Raw genomic sequence first — 9842 nt, forward strand, 5'->3', positions numbered from 1 at the left:
CACTATGTTAATTGGGAAATGTGTGTATTTTGTTTTGGTGGTGAACTGCCCCTTTAAGTAGGCTGCTCGTTTCTGTCCCTTAAAGCCAAAGTGTGCCTCTTTCAGAGATTCTTTTACAGTGATAAAATGCAAAATGATCACAAACATTATCCAGCAAAAAGCTTTACGGAACTGTTTTTAGAAAGAGAATGTTATAACAACATGTCAGTTTAATGTCACCATTTCATCTATTGAGCTCACACTGCTGGCAGCGTGAAGAGAAACAGCTCTTCATTTTTTGAAATGAGGTTGTGGCAGACAAGACGCCACTTTAAACAATCTGTGGATTGTAAACTATTTCCCCAATTCCCTCTCCAGTTTTTAGTGTTTTTATTTTCACTGAGGTGATCGCCAAAGCTTGCAGTGCTTAATTTAGTGATGTGAGCATGGTTCACATAGCAACAGTCCCACAACACTCACTCTTAACGTATCAAAAGTTGAGTTCAAGTCCAAAAATGTCCTCATGCGCAATGCTTTCACGCAATCCTACTAAACCAAAAACAGACATTCAGTGGAAGAAAAGGGAAGACAACTACAAAGACTTTCAAAATAAAAGCACAAAAGAAACACAGTAGACATCATCAAACGCACAAACCCACACATACAACATACACCACAGGCATGCACATGTGTGAGGAACACTTATTTTCAGTTTTTTTAAATGAAACAAATCTACCGGTCCTGTGTCGAGGAATCACAAGTAGATATGACTTCATATTAAGGAGTCAGACAAAAAAAGTAGGAACCACTCACTTAAAGCGAGGATTGATTGTGTGAAGCTATATAACACATGCTGAGCACAAGGCTTCTCAATGATACTGCTGTTTTTCAATTTCTTTTGGTTCATTGAAAGTGAAATCTTGACCTGAGTATGATGCATGAGTCGATGAGTCGATGTTTAACACGATCTACCAGCAGATGGAAGCATAACACAGATGACAGACAATCCTGACTGAGGGCCGTCCAGGATCCCTACAAACATTCCCTTCATTTGAATGTAATTTCCAAAGGTCAGACATCAGTCTTGTGCATAATCAAACAATATGTAAACTGAATAATAATCTTATTTTTATATATTTTGGAAAACAGAATCTCTTTGTTTCACAAAATGTGTAAAGCAATGAAAGAGAAAAAGTAAAGCAATGAAAATTACAAATGGATGTACATCTCTACAAATGTTAATGTTTCCCATCATATGCAATGTCTATAGTTCTATAGTTGACAATATTTTCACTCATTTCTCATTATGATAATCTAGCCATCACAATAAAAGCCGAAAATGTTAAAAGATTGTTGACATCCGATCATAAGTGGCTCTCTCATCAACCTCCAAGGAACACTCTTTTTTACGCAATATTTTCTACTCACCTTATATCAACAAGTTTGTGTGTGTGTGTGTGTGTGTGTGTGTGTGTGTGTGTGTGTGTGTGTGTGTGTGTGTGTGTGTGTGTGTGTCTGAAATAGAGACATAGGGAGGAAGATCAGCTCTAATGACTTATGCTGATATTTGACCCTGCAGTCGTTAGAAGGTGACTCATTGATACTGTATGTACACAGCATTCATTACACTGACATTTTGCGCAGCATTAATGCCTCTACTCATCCATCTCTGGGCAATTTTATCTTCTATCTGTAGCTCTGGTATATTGATCTGTGCCTCTGCAGCATCATGGTGTAACATCATACTCTATCTGTTGAATGACTCATGAGTTACGCTGCAGTTCTGAAAGAAATAGTATTAAAGAAATTAATTTTCTTTGTCAGGTTCAGTGTCTCTACTGCCAGTCGAATCATTGTACCCTGATTACTTTGCCTTGTTTGATATACCTACCTTGATGTCTTCAAATTAAAGTATTTAAAAACACTGAATAGCACAGTGTAAAAGGTGGAAGAAATAACATTCCTATCTAAAAATAAAAGCAGGTGCTAGATGTTAATAGTCCTCAATATCTTTCAAGACAAGATGTATTAAAGTATGGTATCATTGAGCACAAGTGCAGCAGTGAAGCATCTCTCACTCCCTCCTTACAGTCTATCTCAGAGGATAGACACTGACTGAGTTATACCTCTCCTTGTGAGATTGATTTTCACGTCTAAGTCTAAATTATCAGAGAGCTGCTGGTTATTAGTCTCCGGATAAAAAGACCACTCCTGAGCTGCTGCTGAGTTTCTTTCCAGGGCGATTTTTATTGTTGGAGTAAGTGAAAACACCATTCATCTGGTTTGTGTCATGACTGGAGCAAATATTTCATGCGTCATTCTTTCATCCACAGCTAAGGCCCATGATGCACCTCCGCCCAGTTTACTGCAGCTGTGATGGAAGCCAGGTTGAAGTCCAGAAACGGGTCAGTGCTGGTTCTCACACTGAATTGTTTTTTAAGATACATGATGTTTCTAAAAATTCCAACTCAATATGAACAGTTTAAAGAATGAATATCAATATCTGGTCGTTTCCTATAAAACTCCCCCACGTATACATACACACACACACACACACACACACACACACACACACACACACACACACACACACACACACACACACACACACACACACACACACACACACACACACACACACACACACACACACATCTGCCTTCAAACACACTCATAAATCTCTAAACTGCATCATGATTTGGACCTACATCATCACTCATCTTCTACACTCCTTTTCTCTCCCTCCCTTCGCTGGTCCTCTCGTCCTCCCCTCCCTTGCTTCAGAGCCAGATGGATTACCTCATCAATCAAAGTTCCCAGAATCACGTCTCGTGTGTGTCCCACCAATGCAGTGTCTCCATTCAGTAGGAAAAACATTGTGAGGTATACTCACTGCAGCCATTTTGTGATAACCTCCCCAAAAAATGTTTCAAGTAATTACTTATCATTCCTTTCTATTCATCTGCTCATTCTGAGGGAGTCGCACAGGAAGCTGCTCTCTGTAACACTGTTTGAGATAATTGCGTTATGAAAGTGTCTGGCGGGGGCTGGGGGGGTTGAGTGGCCTTGACACATCAGGGATGTCAGTCACCTTTTACGGTCGCTGTAAAGAACCCACTTAAATTAGAAAAAATAATTTAAAACTAAAAATTGACAAGAACAAGTACATTCCCAAAGATTTAGGATTTAGATTAGTTCTTGCAAGACTATCTCCACCCATAAGAAGAAAATAGAAACTTGAATAGTTTTATTTTTTTAACTTTTAGAGAACTATATCAGTTATAACATCAACATTAAAAAAGCCATGACAAACTCTTACAAAGTGTCACGATTCTATTCAAATCCTGAACATTTGTTTTGCTGACAATGCATTATTAACTATAGTGATAAAAAAAAAAGAGTAAGACATTATCTTTGATTTGAATCTCCGATAATGCAAGAATAACAAAGTCAAAATTGGCGGTAAAAGAGTTCCAAGATCTCGACCCTCCTCCCTCCTCTGCCTCTTTTGGTTTTCTAACAAAGAGGAAGCATTACAGTGTCGTACAGTATCTTAACTTTTTTACCTCTTCCAAAGGAACAATTATGGAGTGGGCAATGCTGATAACACCTAAGGAATTCGAAGCATGCACAAACAGCCCTTCCCCCATCCGCTCAGCTCTCTCCCCCCTTCCCCCTGCCCTCTTCCCCTTCTTTCCTTCCCTCCCACTCCATCAACCGGCTCTCTTTCTCCTCTTTACTCTCAAATCTGCTGCTCAGATTACTTCCAGCTGGAACATAGAGTAAAAGCCCACTCAAGAGATTCTTGGAAGGTAATTTACAAAAAGAAAACAAAAGAGATCATAACATTTAGGGGAAACGGGTTTCCTGAACTTGATAAAATTGCGGCGAATGTTTTGCCAGAAGAGATGCTCAGGACTGAATTTGTATGCCTTTTATTTACAAATCAGGTTTCTCAGGGACAACCTGTTAATGATATCCTGAGATGGTTTAGTTGTTAAATACCTGTTCCAACCAAGCAACAGTGACCGATACCTAAACTTTATACTTTATAGGCTCTGTAGGTTAAGTCCTTATATATAATATGTATTTACATTCACCAATAAATACTATAGGTATTCATCTATGTGCACATAAGCTACTCGCATTTATTTATTTTTTGTTCCCCTCAAGCCTTCCTCGCCAAAACTTCCTCTTTCACACTCTCCCTCAAAAACACATTCCAACCACAGGGAATGCTTGAGTGATTGTCTGAGTGTGTGAGGGCGTGTGTGTGTGTGTGTGTGTGTGTGGTCTGCTCAGCAGACTTGTAAAGCAACTTCTCTCACGTGAAGCAAGCATACATACATACAGCTGTTTTTCTGTGCTGTGGGACATGCATAACTTTATAGTTTCTCATTTACTACAACAAAGGATGTAAATAGTACTGAAATACCCAGCTGAATTCCTGTTGAGCACAATTACAATTAAACATATGTAGTTTGTTATAAAAACAACAATTTAAAAATGTAACTTAAGGCAATCTTTAACTACTTTTTGTGAGCTCAATATGTGGTATTATACGTTTTATTGCGTACATTATGTCCATTACCTTGAATAATAGTTTATTTTTGAAATTCACGTCATTAATTCTGAAACTAACCATTCAGCAAATGCAAAACCAAACTGTTGTTGTTTAATATGTGAGTAAAGTATAGCTGGTTAACGTCCAATGATGATAACAATGTATAGTATGTTTAACTTGAGCTACGTGTGTACATATATTTCTTATATATGCAGATTACAGTTTCATATGAAGTTCAGGTACACTTTTTAAGAGTGATTATTTTTTACTTTCACTCCAGTGTGTTTACTAGTGTGCTCTGCCTAAATCACACAACTTTCAAATCTAAACTTTTAAAACTGAACTTTTCCCTTTGATCCTCTTTTGGCCTACTCCTTTATGTTCAGCCACCGTTTGCTGTCCTTCCCCCCTGTTAGCCATGCTGACCTTGAACCCCACAGTGACAGTCTCAATGACCGAGCCCCTCACTCACACATGAACTCCCTGAACCCTTCCACGCCATTCATATCCTCCTTCCTCCTCACACAGCTCCCCTTCCTCCCAAACAACGGCCCACTTTGATGACAGAGGGTCACACCCACGGCATTGACGCTGTTGTCTGTGTGTGTGTGTGTGTGTGTGTGTGTGTGTGTGTGTGTGTGTGTGTGTGTGTGTGTGTGTGTGTGTGTGTGTGTGTGTGTGTGTGTGGGTAGTTCATGAAGGCAAAGGGTGGTGTTTCCTCAACATGTGCTTTTGTCTTTAAATAGGTTTAATATGGTTGGTATTTGTAGCTGTTTTGTTGTCCCCATTTAGGTAGACTTTATGTATTATTTTAGATAACAACAAGAAAAGGGAGTATGTTTCAAATATAGACAGTATAAAAACTGTACCAGATGAAGCCTGGGTTTTATGGAATGAAACATGGGAATGTTAGGGTTCACTCCCATTTCGAGGTTGTGATAAATGAAACTGAAAAATGTAGACAACGCACCAACTCTTCTATCCCCAATACTGACAAATCATTGGGCAATAAAGCAACCCCCCCCCCACACACACACACACACACACTAACGCACACACGACACATAAACACTTGCTTGTAAATGTGTGGAGAAAAGATGTGATGAGTAAAAAAGAGTGATACACACACAAACACACACACACACACACACACACACACACACACACACACACACACACACACACACACACACACACACACACACACACACACACACACACACACACACACTGCTTAGCTACCCTAGAGGTAATAAGTATGGATTCACAGGCCAGAACACTTGGGATGGAGGGGGCGATGTTACCTAGCAACGAGCCTGTTGACGTCCAAACAATGTTCATGTCGTCAAAGTGGCTGGTTGTGCCAGACTTAGGTTCTGCTGAGTTTAACAATGTCACTGGTGTGCTCCTAAATGCAGACAGAGGAACAGCCAACAGACTGAATTACACACAGAGACCAACACAAAGTGCTTACAGCGCTAATTCATAGAAATGCTGTTCACAACCCTGTATTTGTCATTTTACGGTCCATGCAGAAGGGCATGTAGTGCTCACAGCTAGAGGAGTGGACAGCCTTTGAAATATGGAGACAGATGTGTGTACTAGGAGACAGGGAAGGGATATATACTCTTTTTTTTTTTTTAGAAAACTAAGCGGAAGATGCTATTTCTCAACTTTTTAACCTAAATTATAATCTGCATTTATTTAAAAAAATATATATAAACAATAGATGTTACATATAATTGTCACTTTGATGGCTTTTTACAGGATTCATTAATCCTCTACATTTTAAAATACTTGTTTGAATCTGTATTGAGCTACAAGCAAATCTAAGTTTTGAGGCTTAGCAAAGTCCTCTAACTCATTTGCTCATTTGAATAACAGGCACATAGATTCTGAGGGGAGGTTCAGACTGCCCACCAAAAACATGATTCACGCTTTTTTCTTGCGGGGGTTTTGGCATACATCATGAAATTATATTTAATGCTATTCATAGCTTGCAGGATTTGGCACTGATGGAGCATACGACCTGTAAATTGCATAATTCAGGCAACCCCGAGATAGCAGAAATGCTTTGTAGTGTAATTAATATGCATTGCTTTGTAGTGTTACCAGCACTGATTACTTTGAACGCCTCTGAATCTAAAGCATCAGGTTTCACCTGCATTGAGAAACATCTCCCAGCCAATGGCTATTTATAATGCAGAAGAAGTAGATAAGAAGCCAGAGTCACTGACGAGGATGATATGTGAAAGGTAAATTCAGGACACGGCTCATTCGCACTCCGATGGCAAATGTTTAGGTTTAGTACCCTCGGTGTGTGTGTCTGCTGTTTAACAACCTTCGTCTGTGACCTTCAGAGGAAACTGCAGGACAAATTTAGAGGGGTCACCAGATGTGCTGAACCAACTGTTTCGCACAATCAGTCCAGTCCACATCACTGCATCATGCAGATGTTTCTATTTTAGGACATTTACAAGAATGTATCTCTGTAATAGGCTGTGCTGGACTGATACTTGCCTCTGACTACACCCTAAAGAGTTTTCGCTTCTGACTCGATATGTGTGCGACTTGTGTGAAGCTGCTTTGCATCAATGTGATGCTGCATAATTAATCATAGGATGTTAATGGAAGAAATAATGGGCTGCGTGGTAGGAAGGCAGCAGGATCACCAGCAGTTTGAGTCAGATGTAGGGCAGCACAAACCAAACTATATGATGGATTTATAATCCGTGGTTGCTCCTGTGCATAACGTCAGACAAGGCTAAATAACAGAGAAAACTCCAAGTCCAAGCTACAGTATTATTCTACTTAAAAGCCCAAATTAGTCAGTGTATTTACATAGATACTTGTAAATACTAAACGTAACAAGTACATAAAGAAAATACAGGCTGTTTTAGTCCTGTTATCATTATCATCCATATCCTGTAAAAAAAACCTGTGTCACTTGCATGCAAGTTGACGATGACAAGGTGTTCACAACACAAATGAGAAGTTGGTCATATCTCCACACATGTACAAAATTGCTCAATATTTCCGACCTCAATTTGTTTACAAGATACTCTGTAGCATGTGTTTTTTGTAGCTTGCTTTATTTTTTATCTAAAAGGAACTGATGAGGGGACGACTGGAGCAGAGGAGGCTGCGGTGAAGGAAAATCTTACTGATGACATTGTTTCTATTAAGTTCTTTTTTTTGGCCTGTTGAGTAGGTCTGGGACTCTAATCTTAAATCATCTATTATGGGGTGCTTTCTAGTTGACATTCATTATAGAAACATTCGGTTCATCTTTTTTTTTCTTTCCTTTTTGCAGCAATTAAGTGTTTAATACCATTCGTAGACTGAAGATTAAAGATCATACATTCTGTCATTTTTTCTGATTAAATAAGATATGTATAAAAAAATACTGGCTGTCCAGAATGATTTGTGATATCAGCGTTGGAAAAGTTTGATTGTTCATGAATCTTATATATTTTTTTGTTAAGCCTTTGAACAGAAAGCAGAGAATTGTTACTGATACATTCATCTTTGTAATGGAGGTGCTCCAATAAAGCTTTTTGCTTTCATGAACTGTCTGAAATGTCATGTTCAAATATGAATAGTACTTGTCATAGTTTTATATGTATAATATTGTTTGTGTAGCAAATATTTATGAAACAAACTTAAAAGAGTGCATAGCAATCAATACAGACACACGCAAAGGAAGGTAACAAGAGTAAAGAGGAGTACAGGGTTCACACTCTCTGGTTGGGTTAAATAGTATGCTATTAACACAGATAAAGAGTCTTAATGCTGTCGTCAGCATTCTTAGCATTATAGACTGGCGCTGATTCAATATTTTTGAAGAGCAGGCATAACACATATATCAAAAACTATGTCACACTGAAATTGTCTGGCATGTTACTTCATAAATGCCTTAAACTCTCTTGGAAATTTGTAGTTTGTAGTATATGTTGCCCTTAACCTTTGGGAGAACGTTATTGTTATTTTTAAAATCATATCCACTAAGCCCTGTGTTTCTATAAAGTTGGTTTATATGTACAAAAAGTTATCTTTGCATAGGCTTAACCTATAAGGAGTTAAACTATGTAACTCACAGTCAACAATATGGATAGAATAAACTGAATGTATAGCCCAGTAAGATTTTATTTAAGATCTTGCATGCAGGTTTTTGTTGTGATATTTAAATGCTAGTAAAACTGATTATGTTATATTGCTTGTTTAAGGGAGACAAAGTCAAGAATAAATGAATATCTCTAATGAAGTGAAGTCAAAGAGCCAATTAAGGACCCCCAAACAAAAACATGAGCTATACTCTGGTTTACAGAGCGTCTCGTATTCAGTGTCACAGTTTGGAGAAGTTAGTTATTCTTCCAAACTCTCCCCTGGTGAGAGAAATAACAGTGGCTGGTAAGTGAAGTCCAGCTTATACCCCTCTTCTCTCTGGACCCCCTAAGAGGAGCCCAGGGCCCAGCAGCACCACCAGCAGCACCACCAGCACCACCACCACCACCAGCAGCACCAGCACCAGCACCACCACCACCAGCACCACCAGCACCACCAGCAGCACCACCAGCAGCACCAGCAGCACCAGCAGCACCACCACCAGCACCACCACCAGCACCACCAGCAGCAGCAGCAGCACCACCAGCAGCACCAGCAGCACCACCAGCACCACCACCAGCAGCACCAGCAGCACCACCAGCAGCACCACCAGCAGCACCACCAGCACCACCAGCAGCACCACCACAGCAGCAGCACCACCACCACACCAGCAGCACCACCAGCAGCAGCAGCAGCACCAGCACCCACCAGTCCAGCAGCAGCACCACCACCCAGTCCACCAGCACCCCTCTCAGTCCACCAGCAGCAGCACCATCACATCATCATCAGCAGCACCAGTCCACCAGCACCCTCAGCAGCAGCAGCACCAGCAGCACCAGCAGCAGCAGCACATCACCATCAGCAGCACCAGTCCACCAGCACCCCTCTCAGTCCACCAGCAGCAGCACCATCACCATCAGCAGCACCATCATCACCAGCAGCAGCAGCAGCACCAGCAGTCCATCAGCCATCATCACCATCAGTCCAGTCCACCAGCAGCAGCAGCACCATCAGTCAGCAGCACCATCAGCATCATCACAGCACCAGCACTCTCAGTCCAGCAGCAGCACCAGCAGCCAGCAGCACATCAGCAGCAGCCACCACCAGCAGCCAGCAGCAGCACCAGCAGCAGCACCATCACCATCATCATCAGCAGTAGCACCAGCACCCCTCTCAGTCCAGCAGCAGCAGCAGC

Source organism: Anoplopoma fimbria, chromosome 17, assembly GCF_027596085.1.
Source record: "Anoplopoma fimbria isolate UVic2021 breed Golden Eagle Sablefish chromosome 17, Afim_UVic_2022, whole genome shotgun sequence".
Lineage (NCBI taxonomy): Eukaryota > Metazoa > Chordata > Actinopteri > Perciformes > Anoplopomatidae > Anoplopoma > Anoplopoma fimbria.